The sequence below is a fragment of the Amblyomma maculatum genome, chromosome 6 (genome assembly GCF_055883805.1).
Source record: "Amblyomma maculatum isolate TAMU_Amacu chromosome 6, ASM5588380v1, whole genome shotgun sequence".
NCBI classification, from domain to species: domain Eukaryota; kingdom Metazoa; phylum Arthropoda; class Arachnida; order Ixodida; family Ixodidae; genus Amblyomma; species Amblyomma maculatum.
The window spans coordinates 54,462,307-54,474,543 of NC_139349.1; the positions used below are offsets into that span (position 1 = coordinate 54,462,307).

Consider the following 12,237-nt stretch of genomic DNA (forward strand, 5'->3'; position numbering starts at 1 on the left):
GCCGTGGAAACTTTATGTGGTCTTCGTTTGTCGACGGCAGTTACTCGTCCAGCCACCGCTAGGCTTTACTTCGCCCGGAGTGGGTTTTATTGCTCTTGGTCCGCTCGACACCGCCGAGCTCTGTAGACCGCTATATACCTCTCTCGACTCGAAGGACCTTGCGGCCCTAACCCCGAGGTGGAGTACCCAGGTTCGAACTCCCGCGCTGTCTCCTGCATACAGTGGCCGCTCTGAGACCCTTAACGTTCTCCATGAACACCCCGTAGCCGATGGCTTTCCGAACGCGTACAGGCTTGCAGGGCTTCCACGATGGAACCACCTCATCGACGATGGCTTGCACGCGGTGCAACCCACGTAAAACGAGATCGTTCGCTTTGAGTGGCGCAGTTAAAACCGGTAGTGTCCGTGTCACCTTGGCTGCCGAGGGTACGGTCGCTGGGAGAGTAGGATTGCATTCGAAACGAACTGAAATATCTTATAGTAGTGTCCTGTATCATTCCTGAGAGGCTCCAGAATCGCAGGTTCTGTGATTGATCCGCGTTCTGAAAACATTTCATTCCCTTATGCGTGTATATGTGTTGTGGCCGGTAACCTTTATTTGCACACAGCAAGATTAAGAAAAATAGAGGCCGCGAGGCGTTGTCCTCTTTCTCTCTCTTTCCCCTCTGGAGCTCAGGAATACCTGCTTTCCCCTTTACACTTTTGTAATATACCTCGTGTTTTATTTTACCTGCACCAAATAGAAAAAGAGAGCTACTATCAACGGGTTTCAACAAACGAAACCACTCGACCCGCGGTGGTGATGCTGTGGTTAGGGCGCTCTACTACTGTGCCGAAGGGTGGGATCGAACTCCGGGCTGGGCGACCGCTTTTCGATAGAGGCGAAAAGGGAAAAGCAAGGCGCTCGTGTGCTGGGAGGTGTCAGTGCACGTTAAAGAACCCAAGATGGTCTAAATATCTGCTTTGGGACGTTAAACTCCATAAACCAAACTAAACCAAACCAACCAAACGCAGCCACTGGCGCGGCTATCAATATGAGAAAAGTGCAGACGGGCTGCCTGCATTTGTTGAGCCGACCGCGCACATGAAACCACAAAAAGGTCAAACCCCATCTGTTTATACGTGGTATTTAGACTTTTCAGTCTGTATTTTTTGAAAATTGGCTGGTCTTCTTTTTGATGTTTATCTCAGAACGAAATTCGTCTTTTTTTTTTTTTTTTTTCAGCAGCCGTTATTTTCTACGTACGAATTTTGTTGTTAAATATATTCTCAAGCAGCGCGTTATCCCTGCGGGGTCACGAACGCGTGAGGTAGAGTTCACCTTTTCCGTTACTAGCAGCAGTTAACACGAGAACGGTAATACATATTAAGAGCTGTTCTAGCAGAGGGAAGTCAAGTAGTCGTAACAAAAAGTAAAAATGTCGAAGCTGAGCGCGCATGCCCCGAGAAAAAGACGAACGTGGAAGTTTTTATTCCAAGAACTTCGTTATCATATTCTGCCTGCATTTTATGCTGAACGAGAGACAGCGTTTTGACAGTTGCGGCTCCAACAGTTCTCTCTGCCTTCACATGCAGTTGAAAACCCTACTGAAAAAAAAAAAAAAAAAAAAAAAAAAAACGACAATCTCAAACCGATGATAATCCTGAGCAGACAATGCGTACATACCCTGTTCACAGTTCTTATAGATAGCAGGTGGAGCCTCTATAGACCTACGACTGCGAGTCTGAGTACACAGGTCAGTGCACAAAGCTCATAACCAAGGTAATAAATTCCTATTATACCTTTGGATCAGCGCATTCCTGCTAGTTTCAAGCTGTATTAATTTCTTCCTTTGACATACTGGAACTGGTACCAATTAGCCAGCCAATTGTGATATCCATGATGGAATACTAACTCTCTTCGGCTCAAACTGAATTTAAAAAAAATGCATTCGGCATATTTCGTTGCCGTATGTCGGTTTAATCGAAATGGTCCTATTCATTATGTACGAGTTCCTGCCGCCGTGGTCCTGGCTGCAGATGACTTCAGCATCCCTGCTTGGTCCGCAAAGGCCGAGCACCTACGGTATAGAGTGGTGGGCGTAGACGTAGCGAGATCAGTGTTTCACACTTCAGGACGGGATGATCGTTGTCCTCGGCACTGTTTCCAGAGACCTGGCGAAGTGCGGCTTAGATATCGAGGGCCGCATCGAAGCATCGGTCGGGGGACACGTCGTGCCTCCTTTGATTTTTTGTGCCCTAATATATGCAAACAACCTCAGCGCCAGGCTAAGACAGTGGAGCTAAACAAATGCCGATTAGGCCAGAGGTGGGTAACCTCATGAGGTTTCGGCTTCGACTTCAGAATGACCTCAACCTCACGGAGTGAGGTCGGGTTGAGGTGAACTCGATCACTGTTGAAAAGTTTTTGAATGAGGTCGGAAAATCGGACTTCAACCCCATACGTGAGATTGAGGTAGAGTGAGGTCGTCTTTAGGTAAGGTTAACTTTTGAGGTCGAGCCTTTTCGCCGTTGTAACGACTTATTGTGGCGAGCACTAGTTCCAACCCGGAGTTCAAGTGCAACCGTCATGGTGCACAGAGCCACTTATTGGGGTTCGGTTGTCCTTTTTTGAACGACCGGAGCCGCGGCCCGCTGCTGTAGTTTCACCGTGTCCCCTCATCCCGAGATTACGGACGGTCTTCTTGGATCGATTGTTGTTGCCATGTTATCATTCTTTGACTTTTTTTGTCATTATTCTTTATTTCTGTCCCTTGTGTAGCATGGCAGGAGTTAAGCTGGCGAGCTGCATTGCACAGTATCGGCCGTATCCTTACATTGCTAGCTAATTTTTGTTTTGGCTAACGTCGTTTCCCCGACAGGTGGAGAGTGGAAGAGTCCACCTGTAAATAATGGATGGTAGCCCGTGGCTTAACCATGGAAAGTGGCAAGTGTCCACACTACTAAGCTAGATGCCGTATTTTCTAGGGCGATGAGGATACTATAGCAGATTAAAAATAAATAAATGTGGATGACAAAAGTATATGCAGAGCCCTCCAGCACTCACGAGAGATGCAGGTCTTTCGATGTGTAAAATTTCGTGTGAATTTTTCAAGCCTGTCAATCCACGCTTAACAGATATATGCACTACATATTGTGCATAGAGAGCTTTCGACGCAACATGAACCAAGAAAAAAAAAAATGATGCACCGCAGCTGAGTGCAGCTAAACGCATAGTTTCGCATTGTGTGGAGCTGCACATATTATTTAAAAAAAAATTAATGGCACACTTAGCTACTAGCAATTATGCGTTTTGTTATTCCCATTAGGGTGACACATGAATGTTTAGTAAATAGTTTGAGTCTGGGTTACGAAACAATGGATCGAATTTTTCTGTCGACGCATCCCACACGTGGCCCTTCTTTACCAACATATTAAGAAAGCTGCCGAAATATGAAAAAGAAAAAAGCACATGACAGTACTTTTGAAGCTCTGCCAAACACGTTTTGCATGAATAGAGAGTGCGTGCCGTAACATGCAATTTTTTTATTATTTCGTGGACTTTCATTAAATTCTAGAAAAAGGGCCACGTAGGGGGTACAGTGGTGGAAAAAAAATTGATTTGTTGTTCCTTAACCCTCAAATCAGATTAATGCAACGCATTTCTTCCTAAAATGATTGTTTAAAAAGTGCGGCAGTAATCTCAATTGATTATCTAACTAAGCAGGATATGAAGGATATCGTGAAGTGCCCCATATGACGACAAAGAATGCCTCTGTGGATACACACAGCAATTATGTCCCGCCTATTGTTTTTACCTTTTGCTCAAATACATAAAACACCCTGTACATAGCTCCAAATTTCATTATTACTGTAAACAGTATTGCCGAAAACATTGGATACTAGTGCATAATACACAGGGACAGAACATGGAACACGACGGCAGAGACGTGTATTATGCGCTGGTGAGAAGTATGATGCACAACTAACCAGCCCGACAGTTTGTCCTATTCAAGTTGGTTTGGTTTGGTTTGTGGGGTTTAACGTCGCAAAGCGACTCAGGCTATGAGAGACGCCGTAGTGGAGGACTCCGGAAATTTCGACCACCTGCGGTTCTTTAACGTGCACTGACATCGCACAGCACACGGGCTCCTTGCTTTTCGCCTCCATCGATAAGCGGCCGCCGAGGCCGGGATTCGATCCCGCGTCCTTGAGAACAGTAGTCGAGTGCCGTAACCACGGCGGCACCCCGGCGGAGTGTCCTATTCAAGTATATGTCTATTCTCTATAGGTAGATTGCAATATGAATTTTTGGCAAGTTACTGAATTTTTTAAATTATCATTTCGAAGTCGAGCATTAGGCATCAACCTCACCACTATATGAGCTTGAGGTGAGATTAACTAGGGGTCTGGGAAATTGAGGTAACGACGCCTCAGGCGACCTCACCCTCAAGTGGTGAGTTCGTGGTTGAGCGATGTTACAAAATTTAATTTGAGAGCATGGTGAGGTCGACCTTTTTGAGGACATATGCTCACCTCTGGATGGGCTAAAATTAAATTTCTTAATGCGGGCGCGTTGTCTCCTCACCCTGGTTTGCTAGTTTCACACGTGTTGCTCAAAGTTCCTTTAATTCCGGATATTAAGCGGGTTGTAATAAATGAGCCCTCCGCCCTTTCTCTTAGAGATGAGGCCTTGGTCTGCAGCGTAAAGACTTATTGCAGTGGCGGCGAGAATAGAATTTTCAAGAATTCTAAGAACAGATATGGATATTGTTAATGGTCCGCTACAGGCCTCTAAAAAATAAAGCAGTACATCGCTAGCAACGCTGTGCTGGGAAAAGCGCTCTTCTCCTAACGCAAAGGCCTATATTCAAAATTTGCTGAAATTATTTGGTGAAACATCCTTTATTTATGATTTTCTTATGTGATACAAATAGCAAAGTGTAAATGTCGTAATTTAGCTCTTAAGGTTTACTGAATCACGGCAAGGTTAAGATCTCCAATATATTTAAATGAGTACCTATAAGGTGTAAAGAAAGCCAAAATAACTAAACTTTTGTCGACATCTGATAAATTATTTACTAATTATGAAATCCAACCGACAATTATTCTACGTGCATCATTCCAGTGCCCCATATGATAAACAGTCCTTTATTTATATACTTCATAATGATTATCATACACCCTTCACCACATACCTCACCGTCAGAGAATGTAACGCGATTAAAGGTATTTTATTGTTCTAGGTTAAGCACAGGATGTTTCTCCGAAATGAAAACTGAAATCGAAAAAAAATCCACGCAGCTTTTATCTCCTCATGAGCGACAAAATACCGTTAACACGCAGTATAGGCATGCCCGATTGGTTCAAGCATTGCGGCATATCGCATCAGAGCCATTCGGCTTATAGCAATTACGTTAGTGACCGCGTAATCTGGTCACGATGCAAATTAACGTGGGAGATTTATTACCCGCCTTTGACGGGAGAAGAATACGCAAGAGAAGGAGGAGGGGATTAGTGCAGAATCCCTCACTTGCAGACACTACCGGTTCTTCCGCATTATGGTCCTGCAATGCTGTTCGGCTTGAATGTATACTTACTGGGAAGCTATTATTATTATTTTTTTTGCAAGCTTATGTACGCATGATATGCCAGAGGAAACGCCGATGCGTCGAAGCCATCAGGAGCGACATCCTTCCCTGCTGCCACGGTGGCTTAATTTCTTCTACTTTTACTTTTTTTTTTTCGCTTCCACGTATTTTTTTGCGGAGCGCGGCGGGCTCCATATTACGTAATGCATCGTCATCTGCATAGAAAATGAAAGTGATGCACCGAGAGTTTTTGACATGACGGAATATCCGGGCCTAATATTCCTTTTAGCAGAGCGAAGGACGAGGGAGGGGAACCGCGTGCATGGAGCCTGCTTCGATAGCGATCGCTGCGGTCAAAACAAATATGAAATGAACCGTTTAGTTTCAGCCGCGCGTACGAAGGAAAGAAGTATTGCGCAGCGGTTGATACAGAAAGAGAGGTGCGAGGAAAAGACAAAAGACGCAAAAGGAGCCTTATATGTGCATAGAAAAGGGAGGGTGACTGCGGTGGATTGCGCATTTTTTACCATACATCAATTCAACCCACTCCGCGGCGGCATCAGCTGCAGCAGCGGCGAAAGCATCGCCAAGCCGATGCGCTTACTGCTCATTGAGAAACTAGTGAGGCGTTTCCCCGAAAGACAAATTCCCGCGCATGATATATTGAGCCCGATGGCTGGGCGCCGCGAGAGCACGATAGAAGGGAGTATATACTGGAAGCTCCTCTAGGCAGCGAACGAAGCCGGTCGACTCGTATAGTTCTTCGTTCAAGTTCTTCGCATACGCACGAGGTGCCCGCCTTCGCGATACGCTGCCACACTGCCCACCCCTCAACTATCCGTCCCCTTTCCTCGGCGACCACTTAAAAAGTTGTTCCAAGTCTGCCTTTTTGGAAGATCATGCTTCGGTGCTTGTACCGGCAGAAGCGAGTGACGCCGCTTCTGTAAGCTCCTCCTTCTTTTGTCTTTACAAAATATTGTACCGCGTTCTATGTCCTAGTTTATCTTCGCACGTTATCCCTTCCTCCGTCCTGCGCCGTCTCTTGCATATTCAAGTATCACATAAAACTTTTTTTCTTCCTGGCCAGTCCTGCGTTTCGTCAAGCCTATGTTGAACAGTCTGTGCGTATCTTGGCGCAAAGTCTGTATGGCGCAGGAAAGTCAACGGCAAACAGTAGGACGGAAGAAGTGGCAGGAAAAGAGCTGGCATTAATGGATCTGAAGAAAAGAAGAAAGCAGCAACTCCTGCGTGCTCGCCGACCGATAACTTACACAAACTTTTAGCCCCACTCCATGGATTGGGACGGAGCCTCTCTCAGCCTTCTCGGAGCCTTTTCGAAGCCTCGAAGAATATCCAAAGATGTGTTTGTATTTTGCTGCTGGCCGGGTGCGGCGTTTCGCAGGCTTTCGTTCCTCTTAATCGAATTAGCCAAGGCGTGACGATAACTCCACGAGACTTGATTTTCTTCATCATGTGGTGGGGGCGCTGCCTCTGGTGTTTGGTAGGCGAACATATATCCCCCAGAGAAGGTGAAAAATCAGAGGGGGGTAAAAGAAGGGGATTGAAGAGCGAGCATGAAAACGCGAGAAACGTCTTTCCCCGCATCCCGCCGCTATTCCCAGCGCCCTTCCTGATTGTGCGCACGTGTTAGAAGGAACACGTTCCTCGCCCAAATCCGCACCCACGCATTAACGTTGGCGGCTAGTTGCGTTGTAGGTCTCTCTGCACGCTCCGAACGTGGCGTACTTCAAGAGAAATAGGATTTCGATATAAAAATTAGAAAGGAGAGGATAGCGGCTACTAGAGGTGGCGAGAAAGGAGAAGGGAGAAAGGGGAAGGAGAGGACCACAGTTTCCTGCTGCCAGAATTGGACGACAGGAAGAAAAAAAAGTTCCGCTGCCGAACTACGTTCAGCTTTCGGCGAGCGAAGTGTGCTCCGCGTTGAATTTTTGCAGCAGAATGAACAACGAGGGAGCTGCGAGGTATTATAAGTTCGGAGTTGCGCTCGTTGTAATCACGAAGCTCGCTTTGTCGAGAGGGACGCTCTCATTTTGCTGGCCCCTGCACTGACAGCTTGTGCGGTGGGATGGCGTACGCTGGAGCGCACCTCTCTCAAGGGTTTTTAAACGCCGTCTATTTGTTGTCGGCGAGGTTAGGGAGAATGAAAGGTCCTCATGAAATTTCTTGACATTTCGTTTTGAATTCCTCTTCACTAAAACTGTCTCGAAAACTTTGTGATTATTACTTGTTTAATGTCTTGATTGCGTCGGTGGCACCTGACGCTGTCATCTGAGAAAAATTTTGATGACATAATTTTCAGCATGCGTCGGATACTTAACTGGCTCGCACGAGTACAAAGAAAACGGTCCCTGCGCAATATAGGGGTTCTATGGACACCGTGAATGGGTTGTTTGGAGCGCTGGGTTCTTTTTATTTCAATGTTCAAATGATGTTTCATGCTGTAACCAAAAGCTTCCCGAATTAGACCCTAAAGTCCTTATTTTGAGCTCTTTGTCCTGCGCCAATCGAAGAAATCCAGAATTATGAAGAAACAATAGGAACATTTATGCTCCTAAAATTTCCTTAGATAATAAAGATTCCCTTTGCCTTTGGCGCAAAGGGATCCTGTGCCTCAAACTTTACTACTAAAATTCCCCGAAGAAGTTAAAAAAAAAAGAACCTACATGGAACATTGCACATGTATTAAAAAAGACGTGAGCAGTGTAAGCTTGGTATGGCTGCTTGATAAATATACAGATCATACAGTAGCAAAGTCATGATCAGCGATGTAGTATTTTCATTATTTTAATGTCTGATCGCTGTCATTAAGCGCATTATTTACTTGGTCCTATCATCCTGATCGCGATGTCATAGCGTATGAACGTTTTAGCGAGATTTCCTCCCGCATTCTGGAGAAATGCTCTCCCTTAAAAGATGCCTTATAGTATATTTTACGTACGTATAGTACGTTACAATATATATATATATATATATATATATATATATATATATATATATATATATATATATATATATATATATATATATATATATATATATATATATATATATATATATATATATATATATATATATATATATATATATATATATATATATATAATTTCACAGTCGCTAATTCGTTCACAAATCTGCGATTATTTAAGCAGCAGTCGTTATCCGGTAAAACTTCATACGAATTGAGTTTCAGGAGCGAACATCTTCAGCTGAGGTCAGTAAATCGCATAGCTATATGGGCGTACCCACATTAAAGCTGAATAGGAGGTCAGTGTCAAGGCAAAAAGCACAGGCGCTTTTGGAAGGAGACTTTGCTCAACGCGTTCGCTTCAGTACTGGTTATTGTAAAGTCTAATAGTAAGTGTTTTGACTGCCCTGGGAGCTGCAAGGCGTAGCCAAGCGTCGTTTCTCGCCCTCCTCTACCAGCCGCACTGTCGCTCTTTATTGTTTTTTTTTTTTTTAATTTTGCTTTACGGTCCTACGTGCCCTTTCCAACGTCTGACTTCTTACTCAAATATACGGTTTTCTGTTGCGCGTAGATCTTGCTTCACTCAGTTAATCGGTTTTGCAAGCAGTGCATTATTTCCATTACCGAAGAAAAATTTAGTGCAACATGGCCGCACTGACAGTTCTTCGGTTTTTCTTTTTCTACCGCATACGCGCACAAAAAAAGAAAGCAGAGAAAGTTGGAACCGTTGCTAGAACTCTGTCGTAGCGCTTATTGGCATATATATTATTATGTCCTGGGCGGATAAAAATGAAGAGAGGAAAGTCAGTTATTGCAAAGCCGATACTAACTCTGTTTCGCATTATTCAAGCAAATTGCTTTAAAAGCGACCATCGCTTTACCCTAATACAATATTTCTTGCATCCGATTATATCGAAGTAATAAAACTCCCATCAGCGACGGAAGGACTTGGTGGTGGAGTTTAAGATCGCGAGGGAAACCCAAGTGAATGAACGCGTCCAGCAGACTCGTGCGCCTCGTGTTTGTGGACGTTAAACTCCAACAGCGTTTTTCGCTCTTACTGTTGGATTCTGCGTTGCTTGCTTTAGAGGCTTACGAAAATCTTGAGCCGAGAAACAAAGTTTCATTGGTAGTAATTTTTTGTAGAGCCTATTTTCTTGATAACATTGTCTTTTAAAACGTCGCATCCGCTGCGAAACTCATTGATTATGCGGGCCCACACGTCGGACGAGTGAGTTATGGCAGCGCCACTTACACCGTCAACATCTCGGTGATGTTGATGACGGGTTTCAAGATAACGGCTTTTGCGCTGTGAAAAAGCAAAACATTTTGCCTCTGGCCAATCCGCGTCGAAGGCTTTGTTTTCGCTGTTGTTTAGTTCCTGGCCGATACTTTTTGTTTACTTACTGTACTCTGTGTTGTTCATGCTGATAGCGAGCGTTTCTTTAGGATGACGTCTAAAACTAGTCTCCTGATATTTTTTTATTTAAACATGAAGCTTCAGTGGCACTCACTCACTCACTCACTCGCCCACTCACTCACTCACTCACTCACTCACTCACTCACTCACTCACTCACACACTCACTCACTCACTCACTCACTCACTCACTCACTCACTCGCTCGCTCACTCACTCACTCACTCACTCACTCACTCACTCACTCACTCGCTCACTCACTCACTCACTCACTCACTCACTCACTCACTCACTCACTCACTCACTCACTCACTCACTCACTCACTCACTCACTCACTCACTCACTCACTCACTCACTCACGACTGTATGCGAATGAGTATTGTGTGAGGTAGTAGATGCATAAATTAAAAGTTATTTGGCGGATAGCAAAGTTCAGTGTACGCGAACGATGACACGCAAGAGGACCCGCAGACCGCAGACGAGAGCCATTGACGGTGTCTTGTCATATACTCAAAGGCGGGGCATAATCGTATCCCCTCCTTTTCTCTCTCTCTACTACGTGGTCAACCACTTATTGTCACTTTCCTTGCTGGATATGTCTGCAAAAATCAACTTTTCCCTTTACACGCTCGCTCCGCCAAAGGGTACTTTCCTGTATGTCTTAAGTGCGCGCTAAGAAGCAACCTTACGGGGATTGTTTACTTTTTATTTATTTTTTTTTTTAAGCAAACGCAAGCACCACAAGTATGAGGAAGGTATACTCCAAAATTATATTTTTTACTGTTCACTAAGTTTTGCTACAGCCGTGTACTAGGAGGCGTTCTTACGGTAAATAAAACCACGACACCACTTGCATCCCAGTTACTGATGCTGCGGTCTCTTTGGCGCGGTAAGTATTCGGCATGGTAAACGCAATGATTTTTACACCTGGACACGTGGACACATCTGAATATGGTATGTGCATGACTTGCGTCGATGGAGGGTAGAGCTGCAAACTATAGTGTCCGAAAACATTAGGAATCAGTACTAAGACACGGAGTTTTGAGATTGAGACATGAAGAATGAAATGTAATTGCTGTTGAAAAATATTAGGCTTTATCGGATCTAAAATTTAGTTTCATGTCAACGTTACGCAGGACGTTGCGCATGTTTGTATGTCAGCAGCTATAGGCACATCACCTTCAATAATACCTCATAGTTGGTCGATAGGCTCTCGAACCACTGGAACCAGTGTTCACCGCAGACAACACGAACAAATTCTTGTTCTTCGTTAAGCAGCAGACGTTAAATAAAAAGGAGCTTCAGAACCGTGACTTCTGAAACGACAGAAATGACAAGAGTAAAGGAATCAGCCCAACGACCGTGCGACAGCGAAAGCAAAAAGTCCGACACTGCGAATAAGTCGCTTTCATTATGCGCGACTGTCGGGGTGCTCCGCGGCGGCGTGGCTTTCCCACATGCCGGTGCAATAGAAATCAATGCTTCCGTGCCGAGGCAGCAGTAATGAAAGAATCAGCAGCAGTGCGCTTCTGTTTGTACGTCTATATCACCAAAGGTGGGCAGACAGCTTGGAGAGGGTGTTGGCGCTGGCAGGCGGAAAAGAAGGAAAGACCGGGGCAAGAAGATTAAATAAATGAAAAAGGAAAACAAAACTGAGCCAACATTACGGAACTGCGTATGCGCCCGTGCAGCTGCCCTCCAGTCTCGACAAGCGCGGTTTCTGCGTCCGACCGTCTGCGTGCATACCTTTAATTCCCTAATTACTGGCGCCGAATCGATTGCGAATGCCCGTTCGATGTTCCGTGCGCCTCTCTTGCTGGCTGGAGAGATCGGCTCCGACGGACGAGTGCGTCGCTCACGACACCGCTGCTGTTGATGCGAAGCTTCACTGCTGTCGTGCGAATAAATAACATTCTCGGGGAAACACGGGCAACTTTCTGTTTTGCTTTCCCTTTTTTCAGTGTTCAGAAAGTTTTGCTATTAACATCACTCCGCTTCAGTTCGCGGCGCGCCAGTCTCCAGTTTCGTTTTGCGGAGTGACCCGCGCTAAGCCTAACCAGAACGCGTTCATTTTTGTGTCGCTTTGCGTGTCAAGCGTGTCATATCTCGGCTCACATGTGCCCGTTGAGGAAGCGTCTGCTTATAATTTTAACATTTATTAGTGTAGTGCTTGAATGGGCGTATTTGAATAAGTTAAATTCGGCTCCACTTCAGCATCTGGACGCACATGCGCACTAACGACCTGGCTAGATCGACAGTGGCG

General features: G+C 45.0%; 1 long non-coding RNA gene across 2 annotated transcripts in view; it reads right to left on the minus strand.

Moving 5' to 3' along the window:
- Window positions 1-12,237, minus strand: part of LOC146185768 (uncharacterized) — a 180,943-nt gene that overhangs the window by 103,859 nt on the left and 64,847 nt on the right. For both annotated transcript variants that reach the window (XR_014708035.1, XR_014708036.1), the window contains exon 2: window positions 11,166-11,290. This is a non-coding gene — a long non-coding RNA (uncharacterized LOC146185768). The remainder of the gene's footprint in view (window positions 1-11,165; window positions 11,291-12,237) is intronic.